Consider the following 17,042-nt stretch of genomic DNA (forward strand, 5'->3'; position numbering starts at 1 on the left):
TCTGTGCTGATTGGTTGCCTAAATGACGCGATACACCGCTACGAAATAATGGAAGAAGCTCCGGCCGGCAGAGTTAGTTGTGGGCGTGGTTTCACGCATCGGAGGCCAACCGATGTAAATCGCATTTTGGTTACGTAACGAAAGGGAGCAGAATCTGAACGGCTCGTAGAAGCCACATCAGACTGGATGGCTCATCCGGGGGGCTGTACAGACACTGCAGAATTTGGTTGCTTTCCTCCTTCTCTGAGTTGGCAGGCTGAGGGGAGACCACTTTATATATGTTAAAGCAAGAGAAAACGTGTAAGGATGGCTGGCCAGGGTACTCTCCATCTATCCATCCATCCCTGAGAGCCTTTTTCACCATATGTTGCTGGCTCATAGGAAAACCTTTCTAACACAGATTCAACACCAATTATAATCAGCTCCACACCTGATGAGGTCATCACAAATAATTTGTACCTATCTATTGAACCGGTTTTGAGTCAATCCTCCAATAACGTTGAGGCCTCTAAGATTAATAGAATCCAAACTCATTTAATCCTCTCTCAATTAGAATAATGTGATTGTTCTCATCTCATCTCATCTTTGGGTCTCAGCACCTCGTGGTCATAGATTGGACTAAATCAGGAGGTGGGTCAACGTGACATCACTGACAGATAAGTGAAGCTGACTGAGATAGGAGCATCAAACTAGACACGATTAGTCAATTCATATGATCTATTTGAAGCAAGTGATAAAGTGCTTTATAAGTGCATAAATAATGTTCACGCCTCTTTTTTTATTCCTTTTATTTGATAGGGACAATGCAGTAGACATAGATACAACAAATGAATCCGATGTCTGCATGTAGAGACATAGCTAAAGCTAATTTTAAGCGCCTGTCCCTAGTATTTATCTATGGAAAAATATTTTGCGTACTTAAGAATTTTTAAGGTTCTAAAAAGATATGTAAAGCTGTGACACCTCTTCGTTCATATATTATTGTTGATTTTTAAGATAGCATGTGTTTTGTTCATTGCATGTGCTTTTTTTCCAACTGACAACCCACATTGAACATGAGGTTCAGGTTACTTTTAAATCTCTCCAGATGCTAATCAATTCAGAGATTGATTCGGTGTCAAATTTTAATGCCAGGTAAACACAAGTCTTTAGTGAGGTCTCAAGGACGCAGGGGGCGTAAAGGAGGCTGTGTGAACAACTTCTAAGTCCAAGTACGTCTCTGTGTCGTGGAATACTTTTGTATCTTGGCAATTGTCAGAGTGGTCAAAGGCAACTTTAAGGACCGTGGAGTAATTTGGAGCATGATGTAAGCAAAGAGACATCTTGCAGACTCTTAGTGCATAAACTCCTTAGGCAGGGCCATTAACCACTGAACAATTTGGCAGCAACGCCGGATAGCATCCTGCATATTCTACCATGAAGCTGCACCATGAATCGGGACAGCGCTTTACTGTCGCTGTGTTTACATTTTTGTTCAGATTAATAAACAGAATGAAGGAAGGGAGGGAACGATATAAACCATGCTGCTCTTGAGACGGCCCATGCACAGGAAAACGTAAATCTAGACGTAACCTCCATCAGGAATGAGCAGCACCACAGTAAAATTACAGAGAAGGAAAGTCACAGTCAGGGCAAAAGGCAGGTAGTGAACTTCCTGTTGGATGGCATGGGCTGGTGAGCAGCTGGTGGGGAAGGTCAGAGGGAAAATGCTGTAATCAGCACTGCTTGATGCTGGCAGCTATGAAAACAACAGGAAATATACCCAAAAACTCTCTCAACACAGCCCATTTCTCCTGTCCTCCAACTTCTCTGATGTTTATTTACAGTTCTTGGAGTTTGGAAGAGGATTAAATAAGCGTGCACACACCAGTGGTCTGGAGGCGAGGAGGATGAAGTCATCACAGCAGTGGAGTCCGGATGATGCACTGCCCCCAGAAGACTTTCAATATTCCCTTTAATCTCTGGTAATAAACACATCCACAGTAAAAAATAGATTTTCTACAACTCGTTTTATCTCTGCTGTGTTCATTTAGTGGCTTAAAATATAAAAACGAATCAATGGTCTGACTTTGTTCAGATCTTTGCTTGATGGGCAAAAGCAAATACCAAAAAAAATGCATCTTTAAACCATCTTGGTGTAACTACTCCAAGAGTCTATGATATTATCTTCACTGCCGCTGATAAAAATGTCTAACTCCTCAAAAATCCAACTGTCACATCTATGATATTACGACAGGTACAGTAAAGGAGGGATAAAGAATAATGCTGTATTGGTTTAGGAGTGAGATTTCCCTCAGGGGGAGTTACCATCCAAATGTGTTGATCCCCCCCCCCTCCACCATAAATTACACTATCCACTGGCCCTTGGCCACAATTAATCACATGACCGCAACAGCCAGATTAAATCTGTAGCCTTGGACTGCTCCCTTGCTTCACTCTCGCGCTGTCTCTCTTCCATACACACGGCATACCAATAATCAGCCGACACACAGTGTCAGACTTGAACGTTACTGAACTTTTTCAGAGCACACATCCAGATAACCATTTGTCTGTTTCTGTCAAATCATGGAGTGGCTGACGTGTGTCATCGTCCATCACTTGTGTTACTAATAGCACTGCTGAGCACTGAAGGCTACAGCTTTCAGACAACGCCCGTTTTTACACAGGTACTTTTGTAAATTGAAGCTAGATTAAAGCATTAACATTGTGCCAGCAACACTGGCAGGCCTGGAAATGCATATTGCATGACAATTTGGATACAATGAGCATGCTCCTGACTGTGTAAACAGGAAGCAGAGCTGTGATAGACATGTGATCCAGTGGGATCAACCAGTGATGGTCATGACATTACTAAAAGCACCATATCAGCATACAAAATGCCAGCACACATATTTATAATTAGATTTTAAACGTTCCCTTTTATTTCTATACATTTTCCCGTGTTTGAAATTTTGTCTTTGTGTGATAAAAGAGTTAAACAGCTAAATTAGATGAAAAACAGCAGAGATTGCAGAGCGATTCCAGTAAATGGATACTATTTATCATATCAATAAATCTAAATATTGTAATTTCATGACATTATCCTGTCCCAAAATTCATCAGAACCTTCATAAACCTCACAAGTGGGTCACTCACATATCCGTTAATTCATTCAGACAGAGCAACATGGATGCTGCTTGCGTCCAGTAACTCAACACTCCACTGCAGGGCTTTAATTTCTCACCGCCAGGCCTCCATCACCACAGCAACACTGGCTCTGGGCCTGGCTGAGGTGCTCATGACACATGATACGCCTCAATATTCGAAGCAAAGTGACTGAAAATGATAAGGTATGATGGAGGGAGCCCTTTATTATCATGCAGAGCTGAAGTGATCAATTTTAATCAATTGTGGCCTCAACAGAGACTTAATCTGCTTTAATTTTAATCATTAAAATCATTTTCAGGAAGAAGCTGTGATGTCATTCAATGAACATTTTTCACAAAAAAAGTTAGTCATTACATTGCAAGAAACAGTATTTATAATGAAAATGTACCTTTAGCAGAAACCCCGTGATAGAAGTCCTTGACAGTAGAAGTCTACACTTCGGAAGAAAATCTCATTGTAAAAGCAAATTAAGATTAATATCAAATCTTAATTCAGGTACTAACAATTCCTCCCTTACTAATGAAACTTTTGTTCTACTGAAAGCAAAAGGTTCAAATTAATGCAATTAGATACAATAATTGTGTTTTTATTTTATGTATATAGACTGAACCAGATGAGATGTTATGTCACTTGCAGTCAGTAAGGAAATGCTATTAAAAAGTGAAATGAATTAAATAATACAAGCAGTGCAGAATGTCAAAATGTAGAACATGCTTCTTAAAGCTGGAAATCTATGAAGCTCAAAATAGGTTGTAAAAAAAATAAATAAAAAATACTTGAAAGCCTGAGATGAAATGTATGAAAGTGGGTCTTGTAGAAAATGTCCCTGCATCATCGGAAAAATGTATGAATTTTAGCTGAAAATTTTAGAAGACGAACACAGACCAGTATATATTTTAGCTTCAGAGGATGAATAAAGTATATGAATGCAACAACGGGTAATGCAATATGTAAATGAAAATGATGTTGAAGTGAAAATGGCTGCTGTTGTTTCCTAGCGTGTGAAATTCATGGTACACGACGCGGTGGAAACATCTGCATGTAATGTGCTGCAAATCTCTGTGTCTACTTCTGAGTGCCTCTCTGTACATCATCTCAGGTCAAAGTTACAGGGGGCAAATGATAGGAAGGTTATAAACATACTTTCAGCTGCAGCAACCCAAATTTTCCCCATCTGTTGCCAAGTGATGAGGGAAAAAGCAATCAATTTTTCATGCTCAGTATTGCACAGTTTTCGGATGCCGCTTGGAGGAGACGAGGTGTTGAAGGTTGAGCGGAAGAAACACAGAGCCAGAGACCGAGCGTGAATGCCAGGAGCCCTGGATGCTAAACGGCCACTGTTGCTGCTCAGACAGTGATTTATGGTGCAGCTTCAGGAGTGGAGGTGGTGGAGGGCGGAGGAAAACAAGGATGGTTCCACGTGAAGAGAGACATGTAAACAGATATGCTGTTTGACAGTTGCACAGAAAACACTATTTTGTGCTTGTCGGTGAGTCTATATTGAGCTAGGTGTTAAGAGAGTGTATTACTCGACGGTGAAGTGGAGCTTTGTGCTCCCGTACTTCCAGTCAGCAGGGTTTGACAAAAGATGCTTCCTCACCTCCTGCCCTCCCACAGTCACCTTTATTAACAGTGTGCCAGGTGGAGGCTTTCTCTCCTGTAGGCTCAGATTTGCTGAGGTAAGTGATGAACAGAGGTACAGAGAGGCTGTGGGACGGAGCGAGCGTGACTCCTGTTAAAAAGTACAGGTTACAGGTAAAGCTTGAGTTATGGTTCTGCGTCAAAACGACGCCTTGCCTACGGCGTGTGGTACGTCACTGACGGCGTCACTGACGGCGTCACTGACGGCGTCACTGACGGCGTCACTGACGGCGTCACTGACGGCGTCACTGACGGCGTCACTGACGTGCACCTCCCGAAAATTGTAACTACGTATCAAGGCGACGCAGACCACAATCAGACCAAGAGGGCTGTGATTGGTTCGCTTGGAAGCAACGCATTTCCGGTTTCCGGTTTGAAGCAGTCATGAACTTTCAGCGCTCTTTTCTTCGTGTATGTGTGATTTTTTTTGTTTTGGTTTTTTGCACAATAGTTGTCCTTATCTCTTTGATTCACTGTGACCAGAAAAAGTCGGATAAACCATTCAGGAAAAGATCGCGAATTAGCGGTCACGGGGGGTGTGTGCTCTGCGTTGGTTTCACGCAGAACCATAATTCAGGCTTTAGACAAAGAAATTGTTTACCACACTACCACCTTTGTTGCTTGCATTCGTAAGAACACTATATTGGTGACTACTGGTATCTTCCATGCATGTTTTCCCCTCCAGACTTCTCTGTGTCGTGTGAGCACACCTTGCAACAAATCATCACAAGGATTTCCTAAGTTTGTGTAACTTTTGGATGATGTTCCCCTTTTGGATGTGTCTGCATCACAGGAACTTGAGCCGATTGCTGTATATAGACTGGTTCAAATGATATAAGTACACAGGGATTTATTGAACATATAAGTGAAACAAAAGAACCTGCCGTAAAAGCAAGTAAACATTCATTAAAAGTTGGGCGCACCCTGTGATCTGCTCTAACCAGTCCATCACTCAGGATGAGTCACAAGTCCATCGCAGGAGTCACATTTGTTCCTTTATTAACTCGAGACCTATATTTTTGCACTACATATGGTACATTGCTGTAGGTGCTGTCATGCAGAGTTACATGCATGCTGTGCAGGCTGTCGCTGTGCATTGACTCACGGCAATCATGGCAAAAGAGTATTACACCATCTTTATATGCCTATTTTGCAATGATGATTCACTGCTGTGCTGTGCTACTTTATTGGTTTTACAACACAGTAATCAAAGTGCTTCTTATTTATTATGTAATTGCGTGTGTTATGCTGAATGTCACAGCCAATTATCCCAGCTCTGTAAATTCTGACTGTGATACATAAGAATAGACAAGAAAAGTTTTCAGAGTTACTGTTCTGGTGCTGGCTGTCGGCTCTCTGTAGCCCTTTAACCCCTGTTTGAGTCACTGGGATGTGTGAGAGGGACAGGACGGTATATTGTTCCCCAGACCGTTAAGAGGCCACATGGACAACCGCAGAGAAGTTATTTGACAGGCATGTTGAGAAGAAATGTTGCAGGCTCCTCGGGCTTATCTTTTGGGTAACCCACTTACTCAAAAAGGACATACGGTGGACTCATGCATGCATTACACTGACAAGTGCGCATATGTGCAAGACTGCACGGAGGTGTCGGCTGAGCAACACGCAGAGTGAAGGATGCATTTGAACAGAGGACACCTGCAAGACATAAACTGCCAAAGTTTTGACCGACTGCAGCCAAGTTTGTGTCTCACCAAGGACTGTCATGCTGGGATGGGGAGCCATGTGTGAATGTGATTTGCCTTTCGGTTGCTTGCGTGGACGATGACTTGTCTTTTGAAAGCTGGAGGATGGCATCTCTAAGAAATGTCTCTCCCTGGGGTTAGCACAATGTTCCACGCCACCCATCTAAATTAATTGTCTGGCTTCCAAACGTTTTTTCCATCTACTTCACTCACTGTCCTTCTCTGCGTCCTTGGATTTAGGAACATACATTTCAATCAACGTTTCCCCCAATGATATCAGTAAAGAAGAATTTAAAATTTTCAAGTAAATTCAGCTTGAAATTTTAAGTTTTAACTCTGACCAAACTTGCCTGTTAGCATGTGGTTGACAGTTAAAACCCTGTTGAGAATCTGCTATTAAAATAAAGAAAAATCTGCAGACACACAAGCAACAAGCTTTTTATACTTTTAATTTTATAATCGGCCTCGAACATCATTTGCAATTGGAACTGTTACTTGAAACCTACACTGTATCTACTTCTAATTACTCTCTTAAATGTTACCCCGCCCCCACATTAAGAACGCTTACATACAAGCTCACTGAAGCAGAACCTAACAAAAGTGTCAGCTTCCTCATTTATTTCAAACTGATATAAACAAAGAACAGCAGAGCATAACCAAGAGAGTATTAAGGTACATCTGGCTTGCTTCTCATCCTCTGAGATGCTGTGATCTCCAGACTTGTTCCTCCTGGATTTGCCAGTCTACGATGCCCCTGTCTAAACACAGGCCCATCTTATAAAACGTACACACACAACTTGTGTTTTTGGCAGTGTCTTTCAAACTTACATATCTGTTTTCTGTAATCTGGTGTAACAGATACAGAGAAAAAAGACATCTAAATGGTGCCTTGCAAGGAGGTCTGTTATTAAATTAAACACCATTTACGATAACAGTCAACAACAATAAGAAAGTGCTTTGAAGGCAAAACCTTACATAAAAGAATGCTAATGAGAATATTTCTGAAAATAGGATTCACATCTTTTCTTGTAGGTTTTTGTCTTGGTTACCAAGGCCAAAGAACCGAGAGGCTGAGGTTATGGCTATTGTGGCAAACTCTAAACTGTTGAGACTTAACTGCCAGCCCGTGTTACTGTTGTAGGTCTCCCCTACGAGGCGGTAAAAAAAGGACACAAGCTGATTGGAGTTTTACAGAATGAAGAGCCATTTGGTTAAAGGGTTTCCGACGGTTGGTCCGCATTCCTCCTTCAGGCAGACACATGCAATGTTGAGTCAAAAATCCCCTGTCTTGAAATGACTTACTAATTTACCAGGACTTATTCATGATTTCATCAACTGCTCATTCTGACGGTTTGACTCTGTGCTGATGAACCATGATGAAACCGCTGATACCCTCCGATAAAGACAGCTATAAAGACAGCTATTATGGGTTGAACTAACCTTGCTCTGTGTAAGCTAAGGTAACAAAATCCACCAACAATCTCCTATAATTCTCATTAATGAGCACATCATGAAGATAAAATGGGAAAAAAAAGGTTTCTGTTGAAATGACTTGAAATAATATGATCATAGACAGAAAGAAATATGTGTGACTGGTGATGTGCAGTCTAACGAAATGGGAATTTCAGCATCAGGTTTGCATTAGTCTAAAGTTTAGACTGACTCGAACTCGAACTGAAGTGTTTTTTTTGTTTTTTTTTTAAATATTTGCACATACCAACATTGAAATCAGGAGTTAACCTCAACAAAATTCTGTTGCAGAAACCAGCCTGCAAAAGTAAGCTGTCTCTTTAATATTTATCCTCATGAATATAAAAGAATAGCATTTTGATTAACCATAGCTTATTAAAGCTTTACAGATTTATTACGCCTCTGCCCAAATGTATATTGGAAAAACTCAGCAGAACCGGGATCAGCAGATGAAAGCACTGAAAGCTCTTCTGAAAAACTGAGCAATTACTTCCAACAAATTATAGATGCAAAAATAACTCTTTGTTTTCCTTTCACTTTGAAAAATAAGCAGGCTTTCTCGAGTCTCTGTTCACGCCAGCACAAGGGCAAGCACTAGTCGGTTCACACCCAGGTACCATATCGAGGGCGCTCTTGTGTGATGCAGTTGTTGGTTCAGGTTACCTCTGCCTCTGGTGGAAGGTAAGTCTGCTGCGACCTTCACCTTGGCCCAGCAGATCTGCTCAGAGCAGCAGAATCACTCCCACTCTCTCTTACACACTACAGTATGGGGTATACTTGAAAAAATACACTCAGTCATAAAAACACTTGATCATACCTGTGCAATTTATTGCATGCACAGTTACTGATGTGTGTTAATGCATGAACAGATACTGAGGACAATAAAAGGGGTGGGACCAAAAACATTTAGAAAAAAAGAAAAGTATATTACAACCCCTGATAAAAAAATATGAAAGCTGTGGAAGTAAACAGTTTGGACAAATTATTAATTTGTAAACTGGTTCGTGTAGCAAAATATTATATGCACATTTCTCTAATAAAGACCCAGCATAATCTTTCTAATATAAAACTGAAATGCGAGTTACAGTATAAATATTGCTCTTTTGTATGAGTGGAAGTCATTTGTCAACACTCATCTTTACAATAAAAATTACATTTTATTCAAAAAAAAAAATGTGTGTGGAGGGGTATTCCTTTGTCTTTTGTAACTTGTCCTTTTTTCCTTTTTCTTTTTTATATTAAAATTGAAAATCAAACAGAACATTTTTTTTTAAGAAAAGAAAAGAAAGATGTCATTGTAGGCCATATTGCCTGCCCTAGTTTCAGTGTAGGAAGAATGGTTTACTACCAACATGAAGGTGGAGCAATAGTTGACGAGGGGGTGAAACCAATCCAAAACTGGGCAAAAACGGGACGTGTGAGAAAACACTCATTCATACAGACCATTCAGTCTAATCAACTACCAAACATGCATCTTTCTGGGCCATCGGAGGATGCTGGCAAACCCAGAGAAAACGTACACAGACATGGGGGGGACATGCAAACACACAGACAGAACCCAGCCAGGATCTGGACCAGGAACCTTCTTCTTCCCAGGTGGCAGTGCCAGCCATCACTCCCACTGAAGACACTATGGCAGATTGAGTGTTTATGGTGATTTAGATATAGTTTATTTACTTCATTAATTGACTTGCAAACCAAAGAATATCACTGCTTTTTTTTTGTCATTTACTTTTTATTGGTTTTGTACATAAACAAAAAAATCAAACAATCAACATGAAGACCTATAAATCCGAACAAATATCAAGGGGAAAGCAAAAGCGTACATAAGGGGACTGGTAAACACCTCCAGAAAAAGGAAAAAAGTACGTACGTATAAAAATATTCCGATAATACAGTGCCCGTTCACTGTATGTTATTATGTTATAGGTGTGAGTCACTTCTGAGGGCATTTCATTTATGTTGTAAGTCGTTGCAGTTCATCAAAAATATGGCATGTGTGTAGCTCAAACAGCCACACCCTTATACGTACGTACCTTGAATTGAATCCACTTCCCACAAGCCTGAGAGAATAAAGACATTCCATTCTTTTAGTTTATAAACGGACAATCCAGGCTACTAATCCATATTACAGGTTAGAGACACAAGTGTGTCAAATGGAGACTACATCAAAGATGAAGCTGAGAATAAAAGCCCATCCTGCGGTGGCCTTAATCCTTCAACACCTGTGATTTGAAGCACGCTCCTTTGATGTTGTTGGTTCAGATCGAGGGGGGAAAAAGACTTGGTAGGGGGAGAGAGATATTGGAGGATAATGAGCTCCTCATTTAACACAGAACTAAAATGAATGTGAGCTAAAATGACAGACTGGTGTGGAGAGCAAGTGCACCCTTCTGCGACTCTTCAATGATGTATTTCCAGCAAGGTTCCAATCTCGCTGATAAAGTACCGCAGGGCACTGCTGACTACATATCTGATGATGTCCGGAGGCAGTAAATACATAAAATTGTAAGCCAGCAGCAATTCACAACGACACTGAGCTTGTCCAGGTGCTCATTGCATTATTTTACACACGTAGCAGCACGAAGAAAAAAAAAACGCTTCTACAGACCCCTTGAGATCAACATTTGCACTTTTTTACTGTTATACTGTTGTTTCTGTGTGATTTTTATGTTACTATTTTTTTTTACTGTGCTTTTCATTATTTATACTTTTTAGTGAAAGTTTCTCACAATTACAGAACACGAATCAATGGATTGCCCCATATTTCACGATTTCCAATGAAAAGGCGTGTCACAATCCCTCTTAGTATAGCACTCAAAGGCTTAGCGGGGGGGGGGGGGGGTGAAGAAGTCCAAAGTATTCAGAGACAAAGCAAAACCAGGCCGAACACTGCCTACAGGAAGCTCCATCCCCCATCTCGGTGTGATGATTACTGCTGAGTTTCATTGCAAGAATATTCGAAACAGAGAATACCGCATTATGGTTTTCATATTACACTATTAGAACGATTCATCAGGCCTGCAATGACTAAACACTGAAACTTAAACCACAATTTTTTAACCTCCAAGATACAACGTATCTTTTTCTATTATGATGTGAATTTAAAATCATAAGTTGTTAGATTTACGGTTTAATGGAGTTTACTGGTAAATCACAAATCATCATGTTGGTTGGCGCTCATGTGTGAAAGAACATCTGCTCACTGCCATCCCTCAGCTCGACAGTAACTTACTTCTGTTCAGCCATGAATGTTGGCATTTGTTGCTGTATTGTTGCATATGAACAACTCACTGAAAAAAGGATCATGTACATGGATGTTGGACAAATGCTTGACCCCACTGCTGGAAAAGTAGCCCCTTGATGGCCCCTGACTCGGAAAACCCTCGATCTCCCACTGAAACACTTGCACAGCGGAACAGTATCACGATGGAAGAAAGAACCAGAGGAGTTCAGGGCCTACTTTGCCACCATTGGACATTTTCTCTTGTTCGCAAAAACAATACCAAAGAGGAAAAAATCAGCAGACCAAAGTAGAAAAAAGAAACACCTCAAGAGGAACCGTTAATGCACAAATGATAACATAAACTCAGTGTCAACAAGAGTGTTAAAGGTAAGTGGCAGCTAAAGATTATTTTTCATTAAAACAATATTTCTTTTAATTTTTTCTTTTAATTTACTGAATTTTCTGTTGGGGGGTGGTACTGTGATTAGTACATGCTTCCTGGCTGGTAGATGTCATGTTTTTCTGTATGTGCGTGCCGTTTTCTCTGATACTCATCTGAGTTAGGTTCTGAATATTTAGTGGTTCTAAACTGTTCCTTGCAGTGGGTTTTAGCATTGTATCGTTTGTCTCGTTTTGACCTACGACCTTTCCAGGGTGTAACCCACATCTTGCTCCGTGACAGCTGGGACAGAGTCCAGCCATTATGACCCTGAAAAAGAACGAAAGCAGCTACAGAAACTGAAGAAAATGTTCAGTGCTGAAAATGTGAGAGACCTAACGATACTTTCAGTAAAGTAAGACATAAACCGAAAACCAGACCAACTCAACACTGACAGAATACTTATCTGTTTGAACAACTTTTCAGAACTCTTTAAAATTAATTGGGCCTAATTTATTTTTATATTAATCTGATGACTAAAGGATATTAATTTGATGAACTTAAAGCTTAAATTTGTGACTTTCTTTTTTTACTCATATAGTAACAGAAAAAGTATACATACTAATCATTTGAATTGAGTAGTTTCAGCAGTATATTCAAACATTTCAAAGTGTTCTGAGAGGGGCTGCAGCTCATGCTTTGCCATCATTCCTCAACATCACCCTCCCCAAAGGATTTCCAGGCAGAGTGAAATCCACATGCATACAGTTTTAAGATTTTCTGTTCGAAACAAATCAGAGGGCAAACAATAATGATTCTTGTCTCATTATCGTAACAATAAAGGTGTTGCTCGGTGAGAAGGTCAACCCCATATCTGCCTCTTGTCCAGCTCAGTTTCAACCTAAATGCATGTAGCACCAAAAAGCCCCCGTCTCCACAGCTTTGTTCTAAAACGAGCACCGTATGTTCCAGGAAGGCTGGCTACAAGATATTGGGTGCGGTTTGAGTGTTGTCATGGCAACAGAGTTATCACTCCTTTGAAGCACCACTGCCAGTCAGTGCATTGTGTAGAAATAAGTAACATATTGGCATATTAAAAAGAGAAAAAACCCAAGAGAAAGAGCAGTAGCAGTAGTCTCAGATCTCCACCTTTGAGGAAGCATATGCTGTCCCTAAATACCAATATGAAATATAAAAAACGGAGCAGTTTTACATTAACAAGATTGTGCTCTGTTGTTATTAAGCAAGTGCTACCTATGGACGCACAATGGCCAAATTAAATTAAAACAATGTGACACAGTGATAGTGCCTCTGACTTCCCACAGTGCAAACAAGCACAGTCCATCAGACATATACAAGCAGCAATGTGGCAATAGTGCCATAAAGCAATGTCTTACTTAATAGGCTGCTGCTGTTATAAAATACAAGGTTGCATGACATTTTTGGGCTTAGCAGTCAACGGGTTCTGTATGCGAGCTCGTTTCAGTGTGCGACCTACAAAGAGCCTCGACAGGGAAGCTACAGAACATGAGGAGAAGCTGATGATATACACAACTGTCAGTTCACACCTCATAATGCTACAGATATTAGAATAAAAACAGCTCTTCATCTATAATGCACATACATTATTTAAATGTTTCAGCTTCTTCTGTGTTGGATGCTGTATTACAATGGAAAGTAGCAGAGCTACATTTTTCTAGATCTGATTTTTTTTAAACCAGATGAGGATTTTATACTAAAAAAAAGAAACAAAAACCTAAAGTAGATTAATCAAATGAAAGCTTGTAGTGGCCACTCACGAGCAGAACACATTTTAGTTTCAGTAGGTTAGAATTCACAAGAATCTAGCCTGTTATTAATGACAACGATGTGTTTTCTGTTAGTGTTCTGTAGGTGTTCTGGTAACAGTCGGTTAAAAACGAGAGACTGGAATAAACAACACAAGTTTTTTCTTCGTCCACAAAAAGCGTTTCTCTGCTCTTTTGTTCCCAAACTCCTACATTGGTGACCCCGATTTTCTTTGGACGTTTCCAGAGTTAACTGGACAGACAGCAACATGGCAACAAATGCAGTTTCTCTCAAATTAGTTTTGGGAGCAGAATGCTAACGCTTGGTTTGCTCAGGCAGAGGCGCAGTTTGCACTGAGAGTAATTACGGCGGACAACACCAAATACTACTATGTAGTAGCAGCTCTTTCCAACTCAACTTCGGCGAGGGTGGTGAGTCTCATTGAAAATCCACCGGCAGCTGACAAGTATGACACCTTGAAAGCGCATCTGAAGGAGACGTTTGGCCAGTCTGAAGCTGAGCGCGCTCACCAGCTGCTTTCCCTGCCTGGCCTTGGTGACTCGAAGCCCTCTGAACTGATGGATCACATGCTGGCTCTGCTTTGCGACCACCAGCCGTGTTTCCTTTTTAAGGAGCTCTTCCTGCAACAGCTCCCTGACTATGTCCGTTTAGCCGTGACTAACTCTGTCAAGACAGACTTTCGCCAGTTGGCCAGGGAGGCAGACACATTTTTCTTAGCTGGGAAGAAGTGTTTAGCGGCGACGCCCACCTCTGTCCCAACTGCCTCCGTGGATGACTGTGTGCTCCAACCGCTCTCTGTCTCCGCCACGGCTGTAGCCAGCCGGGTAAAGCCATCAGGGATGTGTTTTTACCATGCCAAGTTCGGCAGCAAAGCCAAGAAATGCCTACCTCCATGCAGATTTGGTGCGTCGGGAAACGCACTGGCCGGCACTTGGTAGGAGCCATGGGTGTCGGCCAACCTGCAGGCTTGCTGTACATCACAGACTCCATCTCCAAGTTCTTGTGCGACACAGGCACTCAGGTGAGCGTGCTGCCGGCATCAGTTTTGGATATACGTCAGGTAAAACAACGCCCCCCTCTAGAGGCTGCTAACGGTACTGCTATCCCTACGTTTGGCACCCGCACTGTGACGTTGTGTTTGGCTGACCAGCATTTCACCTGGGATTTTGTTCTGGCCAAGGTGTCAACTCCCCTCATAGGTGCTGACTTTCTTTGTGCCAACAACCTCCTGGTGGATGTGAGGAACCGCCGTCTCATAAATGTTAAAACGTTTGGCTCGTTGGCATGTAAGTGCAGTGATATGGCCGCGATGAAGCTGTCCAGCGCCATCTCACCAGCTGACGTTTTCTCCCCCCTACTGTTAGAGTTTTCTGACATCACTAGACCTACCTTTTCGTCCACTGCCACGAAACATGACGTGGAGCATCACATCTTCACGGAGGGTCCGCCTGTGTACGCCAGAGCCCGCCGCCTCGATCCACACAAGCTCGCCATTGCAAAGGAGGAGTTTGCCTCCATGGAGAAGCTTGGCATCATTCAGCGTTCCGACAGTCCTTGGGCCTCTCCCCTCCATCTGGTTCCCAAGGCCAATGGCGGCTGGCGTCCGTGTGGTGACTACCGGCGCCTTAATGGTGCTACCACCCCTGACCGCTACCCTGTACCCCACATTCAGGACTTTTCAGCCCACCTGGCTGGAGCGTCGGTTTTTTCTAAGGTGGATCTCGTACGTGGCTACCATCAGGTGCCAGTCAGTCCACAGAACATCCCCAAGACTGCGGTTATAACTCCGTTTGGGCTTTTTGAGTTTTTGCGGATGCCGTTCGGCCTCAAGAATGCTGCACAGACCTTCCAACGATTGATGGACGTCGTGCTGCGTGACTTGTCATTCGTGTTTGTGTACCTGGATGACATCCTGGTCGCCAGCGCATCTGAGGCAGAGCACCTGTCGCACCTCCGTCTCCTCTTTGGTTGTCTCCATGAGCACGGTTTGATCATCAATCCTGCAAAGTGCCAGTTTGGACTGCCTTCCATGGATTTTCTCGGCCACCACATCACCTCTGCCGGAGCAATCCCTCTGCCATCCAAGGTGGAGGCTGTCCAGAAGCTCCCGCGCCCTACCACGGTCAAGGCTCTACAGGAGTTCCTGGGGATGGTGAATTTATACCACCGCTTTATCCCCCATGCAGCTCATCTGATGCGCCCTCTGTATAAGGCCCTCAAGGCAAAGACCCCCAAGCACATCATCGCCTGGTCAGATGTCATGCTACAGGCTTTTTCCGACACCAAGACGGCCCTTGCGGGCGCAACTATGCTGGCTCACCCTGTGCCTGGGGCTCCCGTGGCCTTGACGACTGATGCCTCTGACTATGCCGTCGGTGCTGTTTTTGAACAGTTGGTTGTGGGGGTCTGGCAGCCTCTTGCATTTTTCAGCCGACAGCTCCGCCCTAGTGAGCGAAAGTACAGCACTTTTGACCGTGAGCTGCTCGGCCTTTACTTAGCAGTCAGGCATTTCCGTTTCCTGCTTGAGGCCCGCCCATTCACTGTTTTTGTGGACCACAAACCGCTGATTTTTGCCATGGCAAAAGTGTCCGAACCATGGTCTGCCAGGCAGCAATGCCATTTGGCTTTCATTTCAGAGTTCACAACTGACATCCGGCACGTGGCAGGGAACGATAACCCTGTGGCTGACTGCCTCTCTCGTACAGCTGTCGGTGCAGTCCATCTCGGCATCGATTATGTTCGTATGGCTGCAGATCAAGCCTCCGACCCTGACCTTCAGGCATATAGGACGGCACTTTCCGGCCTCAAGTTGGTGGATGTCCCTTTCGATGATGATGGCACAACGCTGCTGTGTGACGTGTCTATGGCACAGCCACGCCCGTGGTTCCACGTGCGTGGAGAAAGCAGGTTTTTGATGCCATACATAGCCTGTCTCATCCGGGCAGGAAACCTCCCAGCGCCTGTTGGCCTCGAAGTTCGTCTGGCACGGTATGAAGACGGACGTGGCGAGTTGGGTGAAGACCTATGTGGCATGCCAGCGTGCCAAAGTCCACCATGACATTAGAGCCCCAGTGGAGCATTTCACTGTCCCTGAAAGGCGTTTCGACCATGTCAACCTGGACCTGGTTGGGCCCCTTCCCCCCTCCAGGGGCTACACTCATCTCCTGACGATGGTGGACAGGACAACTCGGTGGACGGAGGCGGTCCCGCTGTCTGCGACAACTACAGCTGATGTAGCTCGGGCCTTCATCAGCACCTGGGTGGCCAGGTTTGGAATCCCCTCTGACCTTTCCTCTGATCTCTGGGGGGCCCAGTTTACTTCTGAGCTATGGACTTCCATTACCCGGAAGTTAGGGGTCTCCGTCCACCGCACTACGGCTTATCACCCGCAAGCCAATGGCCTCTGTGAACCCTTTCACCGATCCATGAAGGCTGCCCTAAGAGCTAGTCTCCGGGATGATAGCTGGGTCAATAGGCTCCCTTGGGTGATGCTGCGGCTCTGTACCACATCTAAAGAGGACCTTCTCTCATCCTCTGCTGAACTGGTTTACGGCCAGTCCCAGGGGATTTCCTTCCCTGTACCACAGTCCCCTGGTCGGCACCGGAGCAGCGAGGTGCTCTGCTGGACAGGACCAGGTCGTTTCTGCGGGTCCCAACCTCATACCAT

This window comes from Cololabis saira, chromosome 2 (genome assembly GCF_033807715.1).
Source record: "Cololabis saira isolate AMF1-May2022 chromosome 2, fColSai1.1, whole genome shotgun sequence".
NCBI classification, from domain to species: Eukaryota; Metazoa; Chordata; class Actinopteri; order Beloniformes; family Belonidae; genus Cololabis; species Cololabis saira.